The following is a 24,375-nucleotide window of genomic DNA, read 5'->3' on the forward strand; positions in this document are numbered from 1 at the left end:
TCAAAAAGGTATTACAACCAGAACGAAAAAAGTTATCCTGCTGTTGTTTCGGGCGATGGTACGCCCGCATCTGGAGTACTGCATCCAATATTGGTTGCCGTACCTTAAGAAGAATATGGCGATACTCGAGAGGGTTCAGAAGAGAGCGACACGTTTGATAAAAGGTATGGAACACCTTTCAAACGCTGAAAGATTGGAGAAACTGGGGCTCTTTTCCCTTGAGAAGCAGAGACGTAGAGGGGATATGATAGAGACTTACAAGATCATGAAGGGGTTGGAGAAAGTGGAGAGGGACAGATTCTTCAAACTTTTGAAAACTACAAGAACGAGAGGGCATTCGGAAAAATTAAGAGGGGACAGATTCAGAACCAATGCTAGGAGGTTCTTCTTCACCCAAAGGGCGGTGGACACCTGGAATGCGCTTCCAGAGGGTGTGATAGAACAGAGTACGGTATTGGGGTTCAAGAAAGGATTGGATGATTTCCTGAAGGAAATGGGGATAGAAGGATATAGATAAAGGATTACTATACAGGTCCTGGACCTGATGGGCCACCGCGTGAGCGGACTGCTGGGCACAATGGACCTCTGGTCTTACCCAGCAGAGGCACTGCTTATGTTCTTATGGGAGAATAGAGAAATTCATACCTGCAGGACAATTAATAGGTATAGGAAAGCATATAATTATACTGCCATAATAAAAATAGTAATCAATATAATAAAACTCAGGGGGATTGCAAAGATCTGCTACGTGATATAATCAAGCTCGAGAAATGGACTTTAGTATGGTTCAATGTGGATAAGTGCAACAAAAATTTCATGCACGAATACAGGATGTCCAGGACGGTAGGAGTGGAGATAGGTTATAGAGCTAGTCAGGGACCACTGCTCAGGCAATGGGCCTGATGGGCCGCCGCGGGAGCGGACCACTGGGCGAGATGGACCTCTGGTCTGCCTCAGCGGAGGCAACTTCTTAGTTCTTATGTACTTGGAGAGACCTCCCAGGAAATGGACTTGGGAGTTCTGATCGACAAGTCCATGAAACCATCTGCACAATGTGCTATGGCGGCGAAAAGGGCGAACAGAATGCTAGGAATAATCAAGAAGGGGATCACAAACATAATCGAGAAGGTTATAATGCCGCTGTACCGGGCCATGGTGCGCCCTCACCTGGAGTACTGCGTCTAGCACTGGTCGCCGTACATAAAGGACACAGTACTCGAAATGGTCCAGAGAAGGGCAACTAAAATGGTTAAGGGGCTAGAGGAGTTGCCGTACAGCAAGAGATTAGAGAAACTGGGCCTTTTCTCCCTTGAAAAGAGGAGACTGCGAGGGGACATGATTGAAATATTCAAAATACTGAAGGGAATACACTTAGTAGAGAAAGACAGATTGTTCACCCTCTCCAAAGTAGTGAGAACAAGAGGACACTCTCTAAAGTTGAAAGGGGATAGATTCTGTACAAATGTAAGGAAATTCTTCTTCACTCAGAGAGTGGTAGAAAACTGGAACGCTCTTCCGGAATCTGTTATAGGGGAAAACACCCTCCAGGGTTTCAAGACAAAGTTGGACAAGTTCATGCTAAACTGGTGAGACTGGACTCATTTGGAGCTGCCACGTGAGTGGACTGCTGGGCAGGATGGACCACTGGTTTGACCCAGCAGCGGCAATTCTTATGTTCTTATGGCAAATCAAATTTAAATTCAGAATATTGCAGGGGTTGGTGGCCAAACAATTCATATCAAACTATGCTGAGACAAACAGAATATAGGAAAGCATATTATTAAACTGCTGTATTAAAAAAGTAACCATTACAATAAAACGTTTATGATCAGATCAAACTTAAGTTCATAACAAAGCAATAGTTAATAGCAGATCAATTCATTACGAGTTATTCAGAGCCAGACAGAATAGAATCAACAGGAGTTAATGAAGTGTGTAGTAAGTGTTTATATAAGAGAAAGGGAATGAATCACATAGATAAGGGACTGTGACAATGATTCATATTAATTAAGTAGAACAAGAAGCTTCATAAATTATTTATAGTTAATGGGACAGAGTAGGAAAGGGTAACCCGCAGTACTGAAGCAGCTACATCGGGCCCAAGACAACATTCTTCTGCCCCCTGTCTATGGTGCGATCAACGAGGCATCTTCGGGCTGGCTCCCTGAGTGCTGCAGTGCACAAAGCCGTGGAAAAAAGCTCCTATGCACGGCCTGCACCTGAACCGGAAGCCTTCTCTCCGATGTCGCAACGTCAGAAGAAGGCTTCCAGATGAGGCGCGGGACGCGCGAGAGGAACCGCTGCCCACAGCTTTGTGCAATGCAGCACTCAGGGAGCCGACCCGAAGATGCTGCTTGATTGCATAGTGGACCGGCCAAAAGATAACACTGGGGGGGCAGGCCAGAAAGCAAGGCACATGGAGAGAGAGAGAGAGAGAGACAACAACGGTAGGGGAATGCTTTTATTTTTTTTAGTGATTGATTTGTATCTGCTGTCTGTTCAAGTAGAAATGCATTTGTTTCTTTTTCTCTGGAGTTATACGGTACTGCTTGCATAGTCTTGCATCTTAGGGTTTGATCGTGAATATTAGTACTTTTAGTTTTTGGTCCTGCATTTGCATGGGGTTATCTGTTTTTAGGTAGGAAAGAGTGTTGAAAAGCATACAGTGTGCTTTGTGTATTTTAATTTTGTGGTTAACCATTATGTGTTAATACAATTATATTGTGTGTAGATATGAAAAATGAATGGAAAAAATGGTGTTACAATTAGTACTATTATGGGGTCTGAGTCTGGGGCAGAGATTGAGTGGAGATGGGCATGACTTAGCCCAGTGTTTAACTGCCAGTCAGCGGACTGGTGCCAGTCCACAAAATTATTTTATTTCTGCCGGTCCATAGGTGTCAAAAGATTGAAGAACACTGGTCTAAAGTATAAACCTAAACGCATTGATGGACAATCCATTTGAAACAAATGCTTCCCCGCTGACGCAGCTTCCCGTTTCCACCTGGGCAGTTCACGACAGAGGGAAGCTTTGGGCTGAGCACTGCTTACAGGTGCTGTGGCTGATCTTGCTATCCGCTGGCTGTACGAGCGTTCTTCACCGTGTCTATGGGATGGAAGCAGGAGCCTTCGCCGCAGGTGGGAGATAAGAGCTGGTTAGTGCCTGACTTCCAAAGCTCGTGTGGGAAGAAAGTCTCGTTACATGGATACAGACCAACAATTTATAAGCACAGTAAATGCTGCAATTTCTCACCTTCCAGAGGAATAAGGGAGACACCCAAGTGCAAAGTACATGAAAACCAAACTTTATTATATAACGTCCGTTTGCCACAACATTTCCAGAACATGTTCAATTCCCTCCATTTATTTATTTAATTCGATTTCTATCTGGTCCTCCCGGGAGCTCAGAATGGGTTACAAGCCAACATTCACAGTAGGTTACATTGGACAGTACGTTTGGCAATACAATACCATACAATATGGTAACTTAAGGACAGCTTGGGTAGGGACATTCAGAGGAAATTCCTGGGGAGGTAATACAGTAGATTAGACTAGAGGGTCACCAACTAGTGGTCGTTGGTGGGAGAGTATTTAAAAAAAATTATCAACTGCCTAGATCTAGGTGGCATTACAATAACATGCACAGAATAACAAATAAGAATTTTACAAACGTCTTGGCTTACAGATGAATAATCACATCTTGAGAAGATCTTCACAGTACAATTCATCTTAAAACCAGCATTAAATTTCTCAATATCCGATAACGCTGTTAAAGCTCCAGTTAATTTGTTCCACAGCGTTACCCCATGCTAGAAATGGCAGATGTTCTTGTGTTTTCAATGTATTTAAGAAATCTGTCAAAGCCAAATCGCATTGCGCCCTCGGATCACAAAGTACCGACCGCTCAGAAAACTGCCATAACGTGTGATAGATACCAAGGAATCCCATAGTAAATATCAACGTTAATGTTTTGAAAATGATATGTAATCGCACAGGTAACCAGTGCAATTTCTTCAACCAAGGTGTTATATGGTCGAATTTTCTAACTCCAGAAATTAGCCTTGCAGCCGCATTTTGGACCATTTGTAAAGCTTTGCACTGAACTGTTGGCTTGTTTACAGCTGGACTTTTTAGTTGGAGAAAGGTCTTCACAGCTCTACGAAGGGGCTTCCCTGGCCACTTTTTCCAGGTTTGGTCCTACATCCAACGACTCACCTCCTACAGGCTGTAGAGAGATCAGAAAGGCACACAGTGAAAAACTGCAAGTTTATAGCAATTGGTGGGGGGGGGGGGGAAGAGACAAGAGGGTCTAGTCCAAATAAGGGAGAGGCATGGACTCAGGAAAGAATTGAAACACAAGAACTTTAAGCACAAAAAATTATTTTCCTAGTTCTTTTTTATTCAACACAACAGAATATATGACTTCTCAGGCATGAGTGTTGGAACTGGACAGGCCGAGCCAACCAGGGTAGGGATTGGAACCCAGGAATCTGCGGAGGGGGGGGGAAGTCCTATACATTCTGCCAGTGAAACAGGCAAGAGACAAAAAGCCCAACCTGCAGCGTACAAGTTTCCTTAAACAGGAGGAGGAGAAGACAGAGGGTAGCTGAAGGCCACACTGGTGGTGCCTTACCTATTGAGGGTTCCTCTCAGAATCTCAGTCTGAGGAGACTCCATATCCGAGGAATCTTTCTGCGGTTTCTCAACAGTCAGAGGCAGCAGGGGTACCAGGAGAAAGGACCTTCCTGGATCTAGGGAAGAGAAAGAAAGTATCTGCTTAGGTCAGCGATTCCCAAATCTGTCCTGAGTTTTCAGGGTATCCAAAATGACTCCCATATCAACTCCCTGCTGGCTGCAGAGGAGAAAAGAGGGGACCCTGGTGTAGTGTCCTTATTTCAGCCCTTAAAATCAACTCAGGTGAGGTCAATGTGCAATAGAGGAAAAATAAGACCACAAACCCCAGTGCATAATCAAAACTACAGCGCCCAGCATACAATGGGGCAACAAGCAGAAGTCCTAAGTTGGTTGCACCGCAAGACAACCCAGCTGATGCCCAGCTTCTCTCTCTCAAGAGCCAGCAATAAGTTGGATATCCAAGAAGCATGGCCACAGTTATCCTTACATACGAGTATGTGGTTTGGAATTCGGATTAATTTGTCCACTTCAAGGTATCTGAAAACACCTGACCCATCACTGGCACACAGGAGGCCAGAGCATAATTTTCCAAATAAGTGGTAGTGGTGGTCAGAGAACAGATGTGGATCAAAAGCAGAATTTTAAATCTCCATAAAAGTTGAGCTTAGTAGGGATAAGTTCACTAGACCAGAGATACTATGGACTTTTCCTCCAAGAAATTGTCCAAACCCTTAACACTACTCTTACTATTGAGAAAGACATGGGGGAAGCCACTGCTTGCCCTGGATTGGTAGCATGGAATCTTGATACTCTTTAGGGTTCCAGAATCTCATCTACTCTTTGATATTCTGGAATGTTGCCAAGTACTAGTGACCTGGATTGGCCACCGTGAGGACGGGCTAATGGGCCTGATAGACATTGGTCTGATCCAGTAAGGCTAGTCATATGTTCTTAGGGTCAACAGGTCCTCTGAACCATACTAATCCTATGGACACAGCACTGGCCAGACAGCACTGCCCTTCTCCTGGTGGCACACTTGGCTGGCCCGATGTTTTAGGATTATACAATGAATATGCATGAGAAATATGCATACTGTATATTAGCAAACCATTGCATGCTGATCTCATGAATATTCATGGCCCTCCAGGGACCATAATTCAGGCACCAGTCCCCATCAGTACTTATCACAGAGGCATGATAGTAGCTGCAAATTCAGATTAAAGATACCAGGATTACCTCTAGCAGCCGTTTGTCACACTGCTCAGTAAATGCAGCTGAGCCAAAGGCATGATAGACAACAAAGCTATTCTCCCCACACTCACTAGCATATGTTCGATCCAGATCCAGCTTTGCGGTCTCCTGCGGAACCTTGTTTTTCTACCTGTGGGAAGGAACATGTCGAAAACTGAGAAAAACGTGTCCACAATCCAAGAGTAACCACAGATCTCTGGTCACCAAAACTCCCTTTCAGCCACTGATCAACATGATATGAAGCTCAAGCAGACAATAGAACCTAAACAAAATTACTAATACAACAGGGGATTAGAACTCTGGCCATAGGGAGATACATACCAGTCGATATTATAAAGCATGTAATGAGCCAGCAGCTGCTCCAGGCCACTCAGATTCCTCATCTGAGAATATCCAGTGCATTTAAGAATGCAGGTCTTGTTCTCATCATCCCTCTTGCCAAAGGGATGTAAACAGGCAGGGGGCGACTCCTAGCCATTTAGATCCCTCTTCTGGGGCTATCCAGCATTTTAAAGCATGAAGCTCTTTTTCTTGTCATCACCATCAACCTACATTTTCCCAAAGGGATGTAAACAGTAAGGCCATTTAGACTCCAGGCTATTTAGACCCCTCTTCTGGAGCTATCCAGCACATTTTAAAGCATGAAGCTCTTGTTCTTGTCACCACCGTCAAATGACCTATTCCCAATGATATATAAACAGTCAGGGGCGACTCCAGGCCATTTAGGCCCCTCTTCTGCAGCTATCCAGCACATTTTTAAAGCATGAAGCTCTTGTTCTTGTCATCATGGTCACCACCCTCTAGCCAAAGGTGTGTAAACAGTGAGGGTCGAGTCCTGGCCATTTAGATCCCTCGTATGGTGCTACAACTCTTGTTCTTGTTGCCACCATCACCGTCCTCTTCCCAAAGTGATGTAAACAGTCAGGGGTGACTCCTGGCCATTTAGAGCCCTCTTCTGGGGCTAACCAGAACATTCTAAACCTTTAAGCACTTGTTCTTGTCGTCACCGTCAACCGAACACTAACCAAAGGGATGTAAACAGTCCATTTAGATCCCTCAACTGGTGCTACAACTCTTGTTCTTATCGTCACCGTCACTGCCCTCTTGCCAAAGTGATGTAAATAGTCAAGGGCGACTCCTGGCCATTTAGATCCCTCTTCTGGGGCTATCGAGCACATTTTAAAGCATGAAGCTCTTTTTATTGTCGTCATTATCAACACCCACCTGGCAAAGTGATGTAAATAGTAAAGGGCGACTCCTGGCCATTTAGATCCCTTGTCAGGTGCTACAACTCTAGTTCTTGTCGTCAACACCCTTCTTCCAAAGTGATGTAAATAGTCGGGCGATTCCTGGCCATTTAGATCCTTCGTCTGGTGCTACAACTCTTGTTCTTGTTGTCACCGTCACTGCCCTCTTGCCAAAGTGATATTCTCATGGAGATGATGCGGTATATAAAAACTTAAGGTTTAGATTAGATTAGATTAGATATAAATAGTCAGTGGTGACTCCTGGCCATTTAGATCCCTCTTCTGGGGCTATCCTGCACATTTTAAAGAACGAAGCTCTTGTTCTTGTCGTCACCGTCAACGCCCTCCTGGCAAAGTGATGTAAACAGTCAGGGGTGACTCCTGGCCATTTAGATCCCTCTTCTGGGGCTATCCAGCACATTTTAAAACATGAAGCTCTTGTTCTTGTCGTCACCACCCTCTTGCCAAAGTGATGTAAACAGGAGCGATCTCAAATCAAACTTGGATCAAAGGAAACTTGCTCAAGCAGAGTTGAATCAAACATACAAACTGAGACAAGGGTGGTGAAAAACCAGTTAAACTAATATCATTAATAAGAGAACTGTAGACTTCAAACACCAAGCACCGATGTGGTTATATTCATACCCCACTGAAACACCAAAGTCTATGGAACTTTGAAACAGGCTATTGATATTTACAAATAATGTCGACAATAACATCAACCCAGACTTTAATGTAGCAAAAGTACTTAACTTGATCCAACGGAAGCTCAGCAGTTTCACCAATTGTAGCCTCCTCATGGGTTCAAAGACTTTTCCAGCCTGGTTTATCTATTTCAGTGGCTATATTTGCCAGTACCTAAAGGACATCAAATGAAAGGTTTTAAAGCCTGCACCATTTACATGTAATCACAAATCTTATAAATTACTTTAATCCCTGGAAAATTACTAACAACGTGCAGCTCTTGATCTCGTCATCATCACCCTCTTGCCAAAGTGATGTAAACAGTCAGGGGTGACTCCTGGCCATTTAGATTCTTCTTCTGGGGCTATCCAGCACATTTTAAAGAGTGAAGCTCTTGTTTTTGTCTTCACTGTCAACACCCTCCTTCTAAAGTGATGTAAACAGTCAGGGGTGACTCCTGGCCATTTAGATTCTTCTTCTGGGGCTATCTAGCGTATTTTAAAGCATGAAGTTCTTGTTCTTGTCATCAATGTCAACACCCTCTTGCCAAAGTGATGTAAATAATCAGGGGCGACTCCTGGCCATTTAGATCCCTTTTATGGGGCTATCCAACACATTTTAAAGAATGAAGCTCTTGTTTTTGTCGTCACTGTCAACACCTTTCTGTCAATGTGATGTAAACAGTGAGGGGCGACTCCTGGCCATTTAGATCCCTCGTCTGGTGCTACAACTCTTGTTCTAATCGACAACACCCTCCTGCCAAAGTGATGTATATAGTCAGGGGTGACTCCTGTCCATTTAGATCCTTCTTCTTGGGATATACATCACTTTTTAAAGAATGAAGCTCTTGTTTTTGTCGTCACTGTCAACACCCTCCTGACAAAGTGATGTAAATAGACAGGGTCGACTCTTTACCATTTAGATCCATCTTCTGGGGCTATCCAGTATATTTTAAAGCATGAAGCTCTTGTTCTTGTCGTCACCGCCCTCCTGTCAAAGTGATGTAAACAGTCAGGGGCGACTCCTGGCCATTTAGATCCCTCTTCTGGGGTTATCCAGCGCGTTTTAAAGAACGAAGCTCTTGTTCTTGTCTTCACTGCCCTCCTGCCAAAGTGATGTAAACAGTAAGAGGCGACTCATGGCCATTTAGATCCCTCATCTGGGGCTATCCAGCACATTTTAAAGAACGAAGCTCTTGTTCTTGTCGTCAATGTCAACACCCTCTTGCCAAAGTGATATAAACAGTCAGGGGCGACTCCTGACCATTTAGATCCCTCTTCTGGGGCTATCAAGCGCATTTTAAAGCATGAAGCTCTTGTTCTTGTCTTCACCGCCCTCCTGCCAAGTGATGCAAACAGTTAAGAGGCGACTCAAGGCCATTTAGATCCCTCATCTGGGGCTATCCAGCACATTTTAAAGAACGAAGCTCTTGTTTTTGTCGTCACTGTCAACACCCTCCTGCCAAAGTGATGTAAACAGTCAGGGGTGAATCCTGGCCATTTAGATCCCTCTTCTCGGGCTATCCAGCACATTTTAAAGAATGAAACTCTTGTTTTTGTCGTCACTGTCAACACGCTCCTGCCAAAGTGATGTAAAAAGTCAGGGGTGAATCCTGGCCATTTAGATCCCTCATCTGGGGCTATCCAGCACATTTTAAAGAATGAAGCTCTTGTTCTTGTCGTCACTGTCAACACCCTCCTGCCAAAGTGATGTAAACAGTCAGGGGTGAATCCTGGCCATTTAGATCCCTCTTCTGGGGCTATCCAGTACATTTTAAAGCATGAAGCTCTTGTTCTTGTCATCACCACCCTCTTGCCAAAGTGATGTAAACTGAGGCGATCTCAAATCAAACTTGGATCAAAGGAAACTTGCTCAAGCAGAGTTGAATCAAACATGCAAACTGAGATAAGGGTAGGTGAAAAACCAGTTAAACTAATATCATTAATAAGAGAACCGTAGACTTCAAACACCAAGCACCGATGTGGTTATATTTATACCCCACTGAAACACCAAAGTCTATGGCACTTTGAAACAGGCTATTGATATATACAAATAATGTCGGCAATCACATCAACCCAGACTTTAATGTAGCAAAAGTACTTAACTTGATCCAACGGAAGCTCAGCAGTTTCACCAATTGTAGCCTCCTCATGGGTTCAAAGACTTTTCCAGCCTGGTTTAACTATTTCAGTGGCTATATTTGCCAGTACCTTAAGGACATCAAATTAAAGGTTTTAAAGCCTGCACCATTTACATGTAATAACATATCTTATAAATTACTTTATTCCCTGGAAAATAACTAACAACGTGCAGCTCTTGATCTCGTCATCATCACCCTCTTGCCAAAGTGATGTAAACAGTCAGGGGTGAATCCTGGCCATTTAGATCCCTTTTATGGGGCTATCCAGCACATTTTAAATTATGAAGCTCTTGTTTTTGTCGTCATTGTGAACACCCTCCTGCCAAAGTGATGTAAACAGTCAGGGGTGAATCCTGGCCATTTAGATCCCTCTTCTGGGGCTATCCAGCACATTTTAAAGAATGAAGCTCTTGTTTTTGTCGTCACTGTCAACACCCTCCTGCCAAAGTGAAGTAAACAGTCAGGGGTGAATCCTGGCCATTTAGATCCCTCTTCTGGGGTTATCCAGCGCTTTTTAAAAAACGAAGCTCTTGTTCTTGTCTTCACTGCCCTCCTGCCAAAGTGATGTAAATAACCAGTGGTGACTCCTGGCCATTTAGATCCCTCTTCTGGGGCTATCCAGCACATTTTAAAGAATGAAGCTCTTGTTTTTGTCGTCATGGTCACCGCCCTCTTGCCAAAGTGATGTAAATAACCAGTGGTGACTCCTGGCCATTTAGATCCCTTTTATGGGGCTATCCAGCACATTTTAAAGAATGAAGCTCTTGTTTATGTCGTCACTGTCAACACCTTTCTGTCAATGTGATGTAAACAGTGCTGGCCATTTAGATCCCTCTTCTGGGGTTATCCAGTGCATTTTAAAGAACGGAGCTCTTGTTCTTGTCTTCACTGCCCTTTTGCCAAAGTGATGTAAATAGTCAAGGGCGACTCCTGGCCATTTAGATCCCTCTTCTGGGGCTATTGAGCACATTTTAAAGCATGAAGCTCTTTTTATTGTCATCATTATCAACACCCTCCTGGCAAAGTGATGTAAATAGTCAAGGGCGACTCCTGGCCATTTAGATCCCTCGTCAGGTGCTACAACTCTTGTTCTTGTCGGCACTGTCACTGCCCTCTTGCCAAAGTGATATAAATAGTCAGTGGTGACTCCTGGCCATTTAGATCCCTCTTCTGGGGCTATCCAGCACATTTTAAAGCACGAAGCTCTTCTTCTTCTCTTCACTGCCCCCCTGCCAAAGTGATGTAAACAGTTAGATGCGACTCATTGCCATTTAGATCCCTCATCTGGGGCTATCCAGCTCATTTTAAAGAACAAAGCTCTTGTTCTTGTCGTCAATGTCAACACCCTCTTGCCAAAGTGATGTAAACAGTCAGGGGCGACTCCTGACCATTTAGATCCCTCTTCTGGGGTTATCCAGTACATTTTAAAGAATGAAGCTCTTGTTTTTGTCGTCACTGTCAACACCCTCCTGCTAAAGTGATGTAAATAATCAGTGGCGACTCCTGGCCATTTAGATCCCTTTTATGGGGCTATCCAGCACATTTTAAAGAATGAAGCTCTTGTTCTTGTCTTCACTGCCCTCTTGCCAAAGTGATGTAAATAGTCAGGGGCGACTCCTGACCATTTAGATCCCTCTTCTGGGGCTATCAAGCACATTTTAAAGCATGATGCTCTTGTTCTTGTCTTCACCACCCTCCTGCCAAAGTGATTTAAACAGTCAGGGGTGAATCCTGGCCATTTAGATCCCTCTTCTGGGGCTATCCAGCACATTTTAAAGAATGAAGCTCTTGTTTTTGTCGTCACTGTCAACACCCTCCTGCCAAAGTGAAGTAAACAGTCAGGGGTGAATCCTGGCCATTTAGATCCCTCTTCTGGGGTTATCCAGCGCGTTTTAAAAAACAAAGCTCTTGTTCATGTCTTCACTGCCCTCCTGCCAAAGTGATGTAAACAATCAGGGGTGACTTCTGGCCATTTAGATCCATTGTCTGGGTATAACCAGCACATTTTAAAGAATGAAGCTCTTGTTTTTGTCGTCACTGTCAACACCCTCCTGCCAAAGTGATTTAAACAGTCAGGGGTGAATCCTGGCCATTTAGATCCCTCTTCTGGGGCTATCCAGCACATTTTAAAGAATGAAGCTCTTGTTCTTGTCGTCAATGTCAACACCCTCTTGCCAAAGTGCTGTAAACAGTCAGGAGCGACTCCTGGGCATTTAGAACCCTCTTCTGGGGCTATCAAGCACATTTTAAAGCATGAAGCTCTTGTTTTTGTCGTCATTGTCAACACCCTCCTGCCAAAGTGATGTAAACAGTCAGGGGTGAATCCTGGCCATTTAGATCCCTCTTCTGGGGCTATCCAGCACATTTTAAAGAATGAAGCTCTTTTTTTTGTCGTCACTGTCAACACCCTCCTGCTAAAGTGATGTAAACAGTCAGGGGCGAATCCTGGCCATTTAGATCCCTCTTCTGGGGCTATCCAGCACATTTTAAAAAACGAAGCTCTTGTTTTTGTCACTATCAACGCCCTCCTGGCAAAGTGATGTAAACAGTCAGAAGTCACTCCAGGATATTTAGATCCTTCGTCTGGTGCTACAACTCTTGTTCTTGTCGTCAACATCACTGCTCTCTTGCCAAAGTGATATAAATAGTCAGTGGTGACTCCTGGCCATATAGATCCCTCTTTTGGGGCTATCCAGCACATTTTAAAGAATGATGCTCTTGTTTTTGTCGTCACCACCCTCTTGCCAAAGTGATGTAAATTGGGGCGATCTAAAATCAAACTTGGATCAAAGGAAACATGCTTAAGCAGAGTTGAATCAAACATACAAACTGAGACAAGTGTGGTGAAAAACCAGTTAAACTAATATCATTAATAAGAGAACCTTAGACTTCAAACACCAAGCACCGATGTGGTAATATTCATACCCCACTGAAACACCAAAGTCTATGGAACTTTGAGACAGGCTATTGATATTTACAAATAATGTCGACAATCACATCAACCCAGACTTTAATGTAGCAAAAGTACTTAACTTGATCCAACGGGAGCTCAGCAGTTTCACCAATTGTAGCCTCCTCATGGGTTCAAAGACTTTTCCAGCCTGTTTTATCTATTTCAGTGGCTATATTTGCCAGTACCTAAAGGACATCAAATGAAAGGTTTTAAAGCCTGCATCTTTTACATGTAATATAACACCTTATAAATTACTTTAATCCCTGGAAAATAACTAACATCATGCAGCTCTTGATCTCGTCATCATCACCCTCTTGCCAAAGTGATGTAAATAGTCAGAGGCGACTCATGGCCATTTAGATCCCTCATCTGGGGCTATCCAGCACATTTTAAAGAATGAAGCTCTTGTTTTTGTCGTCACTGTCAACACCCTCCTGCCAAAGTGATTTAAACAGTCAGGTGTGAATCCTGGCCATTTAGATCCCTCTTCTGGGGCTATCCAGCACATTTTAAAGAATGAAGCTCTTGTTTTTGTCGTCACTGTCAACACCCTCCTGCCAAAGTGAAGTAAACAGTCAGGGGTGAATCCTGGCCATTTAGATTCCTCTTCTGGGGTTATCCAGCGCGTTTTAAAAAAACGAAGCTCTTGTTCATGTCTTCACTGCCCTCCTGCCAAAGTGATGTAAACAATCAGGGGTGACTTCTGGCCATTTAGATCCATTGTCTGGGTATAACCAGCTGAAGCTCTTGTTTTTGTCGTCACTGTCAACACCCTCCTGCCAAAGTGATTTAAACAGTCAGGGGTGAATCCTGGCCATTTAGATCCCTTTTCTGGGGCTATCCAGCACATTTTAAAGAATGAAGCTCTTGTTCTTGTCGTCAATGTCAACACCCTCTTGCCAAAGTGCTGTAAACAGTCAGGAGCGACTCCTGGCCATTTAGAACCCTCTTCTGGGGCTATCAAGCACATTTTAAAGCATGAAGCTCTTGTTTTTGTCGTCATTGTCAACACCCTCCTGCCAAAGTGATGTAAACAGTCAGGGGTGAATCCTGGCCATTTAGATCCCTCTTCTGGGGCTATCCAGCACATTTTAAAGAATGAAGCTCTTTTTTTTTGTCGTCACTGTCAACACCCTCCTGCTAAAGTGATGTAAACAGTCAGGGGTGAATCCTGGCCATTTAGATCCCTCTTCTGGGGCTATGCAGCACATTTTAAAGAATGAAGCTCTTTTTTTTTTTTCGTCACTGTCAACACCTTTCTGTCAATGTGATGTAAAAAGTGAGGGGCGACTCATGGCCATTTAGATCCCTCGTCTGGTGCTACAACTCATGTTCTTGTCGGAAACACCCTCCTGCCAAAGTGATGTAAACAGTCAGGGGCGACTCCTGGCCATTTAGATCCCTCTTCTGGGGCTATCCAGCACATTTTAAAGAATGAAGCTCTTTTTTTTTTATCATCACTTTCAACACCTTTCTGTCAATCAGATGTAAAAAGTGAGGGGTGACTCATGGCCATTTAGATCCCTCGTCTGGTGCTACAACTCTTGTTCTTGTTGTCAACACTTTCCTGCTAAAGTGATATAAATAGTCCAGGCCGACTCCTGGCCATTTAGATCGCTCTTCTGCGGCTATCCATCACATTTTAAAGAATGAAGCTCTTGTTTTTGTCGTCATGGTCACCGCCCTCTTGCCAAAGTGATGTAAATAATCAGTGGCGACTCCTGGCCATTTAGATCCCTTTTATGGGGCTATCCAGCACATTTTAAAGAATGAAGCTCTTGTTTTTTCGTCACTATCAACACCTTTCTGTCAATGTGATGTAAACAGTGAGGGGCGACTCCTGGCCATTTAGATCCCTCTTCTGGGGTTATCCAGCGCGTTTTAAAGAACGGAGCTCTTGTTCTTGTCTTCACTGCCCTCTTGCCAAAGTGATGTAAATAGTCAGGGGCGACTCATGACCATTTAGATCCCTCTTCTGGTGCTATCAAGCACATTTTAAAGCATGATGCTCTTGTTCTTGTCTTCACCGCCCTCCTGCCAAAGTGATGCAATCAGTTAGAGGCGACTCATGGCCATTTAGATCCCTCATCTGGGGCTATCCAGCACATTTTAAAGAATGAAGCTCTTTTTTTTGTCGTCACTGTCAACACCCTCCTGCCAAAGTGATGTAAACAGTCAGGGGTGAATCCTGGCCATTTAGATCCCTCTTCTGGGGCTATCCAGCACATTTTAAAAAACGAAGCTCTTGTTTTTGTCGTCACTGTCAACACCCTCCTGCTAAAGTGATGTAAATAATCAGGGGCGACTCCTGGCCATTTAGATCCCTTTTATGGGGCTATCCAGCACATTTTAAAGAATGAAGCTCTTGTTCTTGTCACTATCAACGCCCTCCTGGCAAAGTGATGTAAACAGTCAGAAGTCACTCCAGGATATTTAGATCCTTCGTCTGGTGCTACAACTCTTGTTCTTGTCGTCAACATCACTGCTCTCTTGCCAAAGTGATATAAATAGTCAGTGGTGACTCCTGGCCATATAGATCCCTCTTTTGGGGCTATCCAGCACATTTTAAAGAATGAAGCTCTTGTTTTTGTCGTCACCACCCTCTTGCCAAAGTGATGTAAATTGGGGCGATCTAAAATCAAACTTGGATCAAAGGAAACATGCTTAAGCAGAGTTGAATCAAACATACAAACTGAGACAAGTGTGGTGAAAAACCAGTTAAACTAATATCATTAATAAGAGAACCTTAGACTTCAAACACCAAGCACCGATGTGGTGATATTCATACCCCACTGAAACACCAAAGTCTATGGAACTTTGAGACAGGCTATTGATATTTACAAATAATGTCGACAATCACATCAACCCAGACTTTAATGTAGCAAAAGTACTTAACTTGATCCAACGGGAGCTCAGCAGTTTCACCAATTGTAGCCTCCTCATGGGTTCAAAGACTTTTCCAGCCTGTTTTATCTATTTCAGTGGCTATATTTGCCAGTACCTAAAGGACATCAAATGAAAGGTTTTAAAGCCTGCATCTTTTACATGTAATATAACACCTTATAAATTACTTTAATCCCTGGAAAATAACTAACATCATGCAGCTCTTGATCTCGTCATCATCACCCTCTTGCCAAAGTGATGTAAATAGTCAGAGGCGACTCATGGCCATTTAGATCCCTCATCTGGGGCTATCCAGCACATTTTAAAGAATGAAGCTCTTGTTTTTGTCGTCACTGTCAACACCCTCCTGCCAAAGTGATTTAAACAGTCAGGTGTGAATCCTGGCCATTTAGATCCCTCTTCTGGGGCTATCCAGCACATTTTAAAGAATGAAGCTCTTGTTTTTGTCGTCACTGTCAACACCCTCCTGCCAAAGTGAAGTAAACAGTCAGGGGTGAATCCTGGCCATTTAGATCCCTCTTCTGGGGTTATCCAGCGCGTTTTAAAAAAACGAAGCTCTTGTTCATGTCTTCACTGCCCTCCTGCCAAAGTGATGTAAACAATCAGGGGTGACTTCTGGCCATTTAGATCCATTGTCTGGGTATAACCAGCTGAAGCTCTTGTTTTTGTCGTCACTGTCAACACCCTCCTGCCAAAGTGATTTAAACAGTCAGGGGTGAATCCTGGCCATTTAGATCCCTTTTCTGGGGCTATCCAGCACATTTTAAAGAATGAAGCTCTTGTTCTTGTCGTCAATGTCAACACCCTCTTGCCAAAGTGCTGTAAACAGTCAGGAGCGACTCCTGGCCATTTAGAACCCTCTTCTGGGGCTATCAAGCACATTTTAAAGCATGAAGCTCTTGTTTTTGTCGTCATTGTCAACACCCTCCTGCCAAAGTGATGTAAACAGTCAGGGGTGAATCCTGGCCATTTAGATCCCTCTTCTGGGGCTATCCAGCACATTTTAAAGAATGAAGCTCTTTTTTTTTGTCGTCACTGTCAACACCCTCCTGCTAAAGTGATGTAAACAGTCAGGGGTGAATCCTGGCCATTTAGATCCCTCTTCTGTGGCTATGCAGCACATTTTAAAGAATGAAGCTCTTTTTTTTTTTTTCGTCACTGTCAACACCTTTCTGTCAATGTGATGTAAAAAGTGAGGGGCGACTCATGGCCATTTAGATCCCTCGTCTGGTGCTACAACTCATGTTCTTGTCGGAAACACCCTCCTGCCAAAGTGATGTAAACAGTCAGGGGCGACTCCTGGCCATTTAGATCCCTCTTCTGGGGCTATCCAGCACATTTTAAAGAATGAAGCTCTTTTTTTTTTATCATCACTGTCAACACCTTTCTGTCAATCAGATGTAAAAAGTGAGGGGTGACTCATGGCCATTTAGATCCCTCGTCTGGTGCTACAACTCTTGTTCTTGTTGTCAACACTTTCCTGCTAAAGTGATATAAATAGTCCAGGCCGACTCCTGGCCATTTAGATCGCTCTTCTGCGGCTATCCATCACATTTTAAAGAATGAAGCTCTTGTTTTTGTCGTCATGGTCACCGCCCTCTTGCCAAAGTGATGTAAATAATCAGTGGCGACTCCTGGCCATTTAGATCCCTTTTATGGGGCTATCCAGCACATTTTAAAGAATGAAGCTCTTGTTTTTTCGTCACTATCAACACCTTTCTGTCAATGTGATGTAAACAGTGAGGGGCGACTCCTGGCCATTTAGATCCCTCTTCTGGGGTTATCCAGCGCGTTTTAAAGAACGGAGCTCTTGTTCTTGTCTTCACTGCCCTCTTGCCAAAGTGATGTAAATAGTCAGGGGCGACTCATGACCATTTAGATCCCTCTTCTGGGGCTATCAAGCACATTTTAAAGCATGATGCTCTTGTTCTTGTCTTCACCGCCCTCCTGCCAAAGTGATGCAATCAGTTAGAGGCGACTCATGGCCATTTAGATCCCTCATCTGGGGCTATCCAGCACATTTTAAAGAATGAAGCTCTTTTTTTTGTCGTCACTGTCAACACCCTCCTGCCAAAGTGATGTAAACAGTCAGGGGTGAATCCTGGCCATTTAGATCCCTCTTCTGGGGCTATCCAGCACATTTTAAAAAACGAAGCTCTTGTTTTTGTCGTCACTGTCAACACCCTCCTGCTAAAGTGATGTAAATAATCAGGGGCGACTCCTGGCCATTTAGATCCCTTTTATGGGGCTATCCAGCACATTTTAAAGAATGAAGCTCTTGTTCTTGTCACTATCAACGCCCTCCTGGCAAAGTGATGTAAACAGTCAGAAGTCACTCCAGGATATTTAGATCCTTCGTCTGGTGCTACAACTCTTGTTCTTGTCGTCAACATCACTGCTCTCTTGCCAAAGTGATATAAATAGTCAGTGGTGACTCCTGGCCATATAGATCCCTCTTTTGGGGCTATCCAGCACATTTTAAAGAATGAAGCTCTTGTTTTTGTCGTCACCACCCTCTTGCCAAAGTGATGTAAATTGGGGCGATCTAAAATCAAACTTGGATCAAAGGAAACATGCTTAAGCAGAGTTGAATCAAACATACAAACTGAGACAAGTGTGGTGAAAAACCAGTTAAACTAATATCATTAATAAGAGAACCTTAGACTTCAAACACCAAGCACCGATGTGGTGATATTCATACCCCACTGAAACACCAAAGTCTATGGAACTTTGAGACAGGCTATTGATATTTACAAATAATGTCGACAATCACATCAACCCAGACTTTAATGTAGCAAAAGTACTTAACTTGATCCAACGGGAGCTCAGCAGTTTCACCAATTGTAGCCTCCTCATGGGTTCAAAGACTTTTCCAGCCTGTTTTATCTATTTCAGTGGCTATATTTGCCAGTACCTAAAGGACATCAAATGAAAGGTTTTAAAGCCTGCATCTTTTACATGTAATATAACACCTTATAAATTACTTTAATCCCTGGAAAATAACTAACATCATGCAGCTCTTGATCTCGTCATCATCACCCTCTTGCCAAAGTGATGTAAATAGTCAGAGGCGACTCATGGCCATTTAGATCCCTCATCTGGGGCTATCCAGCACATTTTAAAGAATGAAGCTCTTGTTTTTGTCGTCACTGTCAACACCCTCCTGCCAAAGTGATTTAAACAGTCAGGTGTGAATCCTGGCCATTTAGATCCCTCTTCTGGGGCTATCCAGCACATTTTAAAGAATGAAGCTCTTGTTTTTGTCGTCACTGTCAACACCCTCCTGCCAAAGTGAAGTAAACAGTCAGGGGTGAATCCTGGCCATTTAGATCCCTCTTCTGGGGCTATCCAGCACATTTTAAAGAATGAAGCTCTTGTTTTTGTCGTCACTGTCAACACCCTCCTGCCAAAGTGAAGTAAACAGTCAGGGGTGAATCCTGGCCATTTAGATCCCTCTTCTGGGGTTATCCAGCGCGTTTTAAAAAACGAAGCTCTTGTTCATGTCTTCACTGCCCTCCTGCCAAAGTGATGTAAACAATCAGGGGTGACTTCTGGCCATTTAGATCCATTGTCTGGGTATAACCAGCTGAAGCTCTTGTTTTTGTCGTCACTGTCAACACCCTCCTGCCAAAGTGATTTAAACAGTCAGGGGTGAATCCTGGCCATTTAGATCCCTCTTCTGGGGCTATCCAGCACATTTTAAAGAATGAAGCTCTTGTTCTTGTCGTCAATGTCAACACCCTCTTGCCAAAGTGCTGTAAACAGTCAGGAGCGACTCCTGGCCATTTAGAACCCTCTTCTGGGGCTATCAAGCACATTTTAAAGCATGAAGCTCTTGTTTTTGTCGTCATTGTCAACACCCTCCTGCCAAAGTGATGTAAACAGTCAGGGGTGAATCCTGGCCATTTAGATCCCTCTTCTGGGGCTATCCAGCACATTTTAAAGAATGAAGCTCTTTTTTTTTGTCGTCACTGTCAACACCCTCCTGCTAAAGTGATGTAAACAGTCAGGGGTGAATCCTGGCCATTTAGATCCCTCTTCTGGGGCTATGCAGCACATTTTAAAGAATGAAGCTCTTTTTTTTTTTTTCGTCACTGTCAACACCTTTCTGTCAATGTGATGTAAAAAGTGAGGGGCGACTCATGGCCATTTAGATCCCTCGTCTGGTGCTACAACTCATGTTCTTGTCGGAAACACCCTCCTGCCAAAGTGATGTAAACAGTCAGGGGCGACTCCTGGCCATTTAGATCCCTCTTCTGGGGCTATCCAGCACATTTTAAAGAATGAAGCTCTTTTTTTTTATCATCACTGTCAACACCTTTCTGTCAATCAGATGTAAAAAGTGAGGGGTGACTCATGGCCATTTAGATCCCTCGTCTGGTGCTACAACTCTTGTTCTTGTTGTCAACACTTTCCTGCTAAAGTGATATAAATAGTCCAGGCCGACTCCTGGCCATTTAGATCGCTCTTCTGCGGCTATCCATCACATTTTAAAGAATGAAGCTCTTGTTTTTGTCGTCATGGTCACCGCCCTCTTGCCAAAGTGATGTAAATAATCAGTGGCGACTCCTGGCCATTTAGATCCCTTTTATGGGACTATCCAGCACATTTTAAAGAATGAAGCTCTTGTTTTTTCGTCACTATCAACACCTTTCTGTCAATGTGATGTAAACAGTGAGGGGCGACTCCTGGCCATTTAGATCCCTCTTCTGGGGTTATCCAGCGCGTTTTAAAGAACGGAGCTCTTGTTCTTGTCTTCACTGCCCTCTTGCCAAAGTGATGTAAATAGTCAGGGGCGACTCATGACCATTTAGATCCCTCTTCTGGGGCTATCAAGCACATTTTAAAGCATGATGCTCTTGTTCTTGTCTTCACCGCCCTCCTGCCAAAGTGATGCAATCAGTTAGAGGCGACTCATGGCCATTTAGATCCCTCATCTGGGGCTATCCAGCACATTTTAAAGAATGAAGCTCTTTTTTTTGTCGTCACTGTCAACACCCTCCTGCCAAAGTGATGTAAACAGTCAGGGGTGAATCCTGGCCATTTAGATCCCTCTTCTGGGGCTATCCAGCACATTTTAAAAAACGAAGCTCTTGTTTTTGTCGTCACTGTCAACACCCTCCTGCTAAAGTGATGTAAATAATCAGGGGCGACTCCTGGCCATTTAGATCCCTTTTATGGGGCTATCCAGCACATTTTAAAGAATGAAGCTCTTGTTCTTGTCACTATCAACGCCCTCCTGGCAAAGTGATGTAAACAGTCAGAAGTCACTCCAGGATATTTAGATCCTTCGTCTGGTGCTACAACTCTTGTTCTTGTCGTCAACATCACTGCTCTCTTGCCAAAGTGATATAAATAGTCAGTGGTGACTCCTGGCCATATAGATCCCTCTTTTGGGGCTATCCAGCACATTTTAAAGAATGAAGCTCTTGTTTTTGTCGTCACCACCCTCTTACCAAAGTGATGTAAATTGGGGCGATCTAAAATCAAACTTGGATCAAAGGAAACATGCTTAAGCAGAGTTGAATCAAACATACAAACTGAGACAAGTGTGGTGAAAAACCAGTTAAACTAATATCATTAATAAGAGAACCTTAGACTTCAAACACCAAGCACCAATGTGGTGATATTCATACCCCACTGAAACACCAAAGTCTATGGAACTTTGAGACAGGCTATTGATATTTACAAATAATGTCGACAATCACATCAACCCAGACTTTAATGTAGCAAAAGTACTTAACTTGATCCAACGGGAGCTCAGCAGTTTCACCAATTGTAGCCTCCTCATGGGTTCAAAGACTTTTCCAGCCTGTTTTATCTATTTCAGTGGCTATATTTGCCAGTACCTAAAGGACATCAAATGAAAGGTTTTAAAGCCTGCATCTTTTACATGTAATATAACACCTTATAAATTACTTTAATCCCTGGAAAATAACTAACATCATGCAGCTCTTGATCTCGTCATCATCACCCTCTTGCCAAAGTGATGTAAATAGTCAGAGGCGACTCATGGCCATTTAGATCCCTCATCTGGGGCTATCCAGCACATTTTAAAGAATGAAGCTCTTGTTTTTGTCGTCACTGTCAACACCCTCCTGCCAAAGTGATTTAAACAGTCAGGTGTGAATCCTGGCCATTTAGATCCCTCTTCTGGGGCTATCCAGCACATTTTAAAGAATGAAGCTCTTGTTTTTGTCGTCACTGTCAACACCCTCCTGCCAAAGTGAAGTAAACAGTCAGGGGTGAATCCTGGCCATTTAGATCCCTCTTCTGGGGTTATCCAGCGCGTTTTAAAAAACGAAGCTCTTGTTCATGTCTTCACTGCCCTCCTGCCAAAGTGATGTAAACAATCAGGGGTGACTTCTGGCCATTTAGATCCATTGTCTGGGTATAACCAGCACATTTTAAAGAATGAAGCTCTTGTTTTTGTCGTCACTGTCAACACCCTCCTGCCAAAGTGATTTAAACAGTCAGGGGTGAATCCTGGCCATTTAGATCCCTCTTCTGGGGCTATCCAGCACATTTTAAAGAATGAAGCTCTTGTTCTTGTCGTCAATGTCAACACCCTCTTGCCAAAGTGCTGTAAACAGTCAGGAGCGACTCCTGGCCATTTAGAACCCTCTTCTGGGGCTATCAAGCACATTTTAAAGCATGAAGCTCTTGTTTTTGTCGTCATTGTCAACACCCTCCTGCCAAAGTGATGTAAACAGTCAGGGGTGAATCCTGGCCATTTAGATCCCTCTTCTGGGGCTATCCAGCACATTTTAAAGAATGAAGCTCTTTTTTTTTGTCGTCACTGTCAACACCCTCCTGCTAAAGTGATGTAAACAGTCAGGGGTGAATCCTGGCCATTTAGATCCCTCTTCTGGGGCTATCCAGCACATTTTAAAGAATGAAGCTCTTTTTTTTTGTCGTCACTGTCAACACCCTCCTGCTAAAGTGATGTAAACAGTCAGGGGTGAATCCTGGCCATTTAGATCCCTCTTCTGGGGCTATGCAGCACATTTTAAAGAATGAAGCTCTTTTTCGTCACTGTCAACACCTTTCTGTCAATGTGATGTAAAAAGTGAGGGGCGACTCATGGCCATTTAGATCCCTCGTCTGGTGCTACAACTCATGTTCTTGTCGGAAACACCCTCCTGCCAAAGTGATGTAAACAGTCAGGGGCGACTCCTGGCCATTTAGATCCCTCTTCTGGGGCTATCCAGCACATTTTAAAGAATGAAGCTCTTTTTTTTGTCGTCACTGTCAACACCCTCCTGCCAAAGTGATGTAAACAGTCAGGGGTGAATCCTGGCCATTTAGATCCCTCTTCTGGGGCTATCCAGCACATTTTAAAAAACGAAGCTCTTGTTTTTGTCGTCACTGTCAACACCCTCCTGCTAAAGTGATGTAAATAATCAGGGGCGACTCCTGGCCATTTAGATCCCTTTTATGGGGCTATCCAGCACATTTTAAAGAATGAAGCTCTTGTTCTTGTCACTATCAACGCCCTCCTGGCAAAGTGATGTAAACAGTCAGAAGTCACTCCAGGATATTTAGATTCTTCGTCTGGTGCTACAACTCTTGTTCTTGTTGTCAACATCACTGCTCTCTTGCCAAAGTGATATAAATAGTCAGTGGTGACTCCTGGCCATATAGATCCCTCTTTTGGGGCTATCCAGCACATTTTAAAGAATGAAGCTCTTGTTTTTGTCGTCACCACCCTCTTGCCAAAGTGATGTAAATTGGGGCGATCTAAAATCAAACTTGGATCAAAGGAAACATGCTTAAGCAGAGTTGAATCAAACATACAAACTGAGACAAGTGTGGTGAAAAACCAGTTAAACTAATATAATTATTAAGAGAACCGTAGACTTCAAACACCCAGCACCGATGTGGTTATATTCATACCCCACTGAAACACCAAAGTCTATGGAACTTTGAAACAGGCTATTGATATTTACAAATAATGTCGACAATCACATCAACCCAGACTTTAATGTAGCAAAGTACTTAACTTGATCCAACGGAAGCTCAGCATTTTCACCAATTGTAGCCTCCTCATGGGTTCAAAGACTTTTCCAGCCTGGTTTATCTATTTCAGTGGCTATATTTGCCAGTACCTAAAGGACATCAAATGAAAGGTTTTAAATCCTGCACCATTTACATGTAATAACATATCTTATAAATTACTTTAATCCCTGGAAAATAACTAACAACGTGCAGCTCTTGATCTCGTCATCATCACCCTCTTGCCAAAGTGATGTAAATAGTCAGTGGCGACTCTTGCCATTTAGATTCCTTTTATGGAGCTATCCAGCACATTTTAAATTATGAAGCTCTTGTTTTTGTCGTTATTGTCAACACCCTCCTGCCAAAGTGATGTAAACAGTCAGGGGCCACTCCTGGCCATTTAGATCCTTCGTCTGATGCTACAACTCTTGTTCTTGTTGGCAACACCCTCCTGCCAAAGTGATGTAAATAGTCAGTGGTGACTCCTGGCCATTTAGATCCCTCTTCTGGGGCTATCCAGCACATTTTAAAGCATGAAGCTCTTGTTCTTGTCGTCATCGCCC

The 24,375-nt window shown here is 43.5% G+C and overlaps 1 protein-coding gene and 1 long non-coding RNA gene across 2 annotated transcripts in view; one reads left to right on the forward strand and one right to left on the reverse strand.

Moving 5' to 3' along the window:
• TSPAN4 (tetraspanin 4) overlaps positions 1–24,375 on the forward strand; it is a 355,015-nt gene that overhangs the window by 147,082 nt on the left and 183,558 nt on the right. The window lies entirely within an intron of this gene.
• On the reverse strand, positions 3,298–6,018 carry LOC117352138. Its single transcript, XR_004537592.1, has 3 exons — positions 5,958–6,018; positions 4,634–4,751; positions 3,298–4,225 (listed from the first exon to the last, which is right to left on the reverse strand). It is a non-coding gene; the product is annotated as an uncharacterized LOC117352138 (long non-coding RNA).

Source organism: Geotrypetes seraphini, chromosome 19 (assembly GCF_902459505.1).
Source record: "Geotrypetes seraphini chromosome 19, aGeoSer1.1, whole genome shotgun sequence".
Lineage (NCBI taxonomy): Eukaryota > Metazoa > Chordata > Amphibia > Gymnophiona > Dermophiidae > Geotrypetes > Geotrypetes seraphini.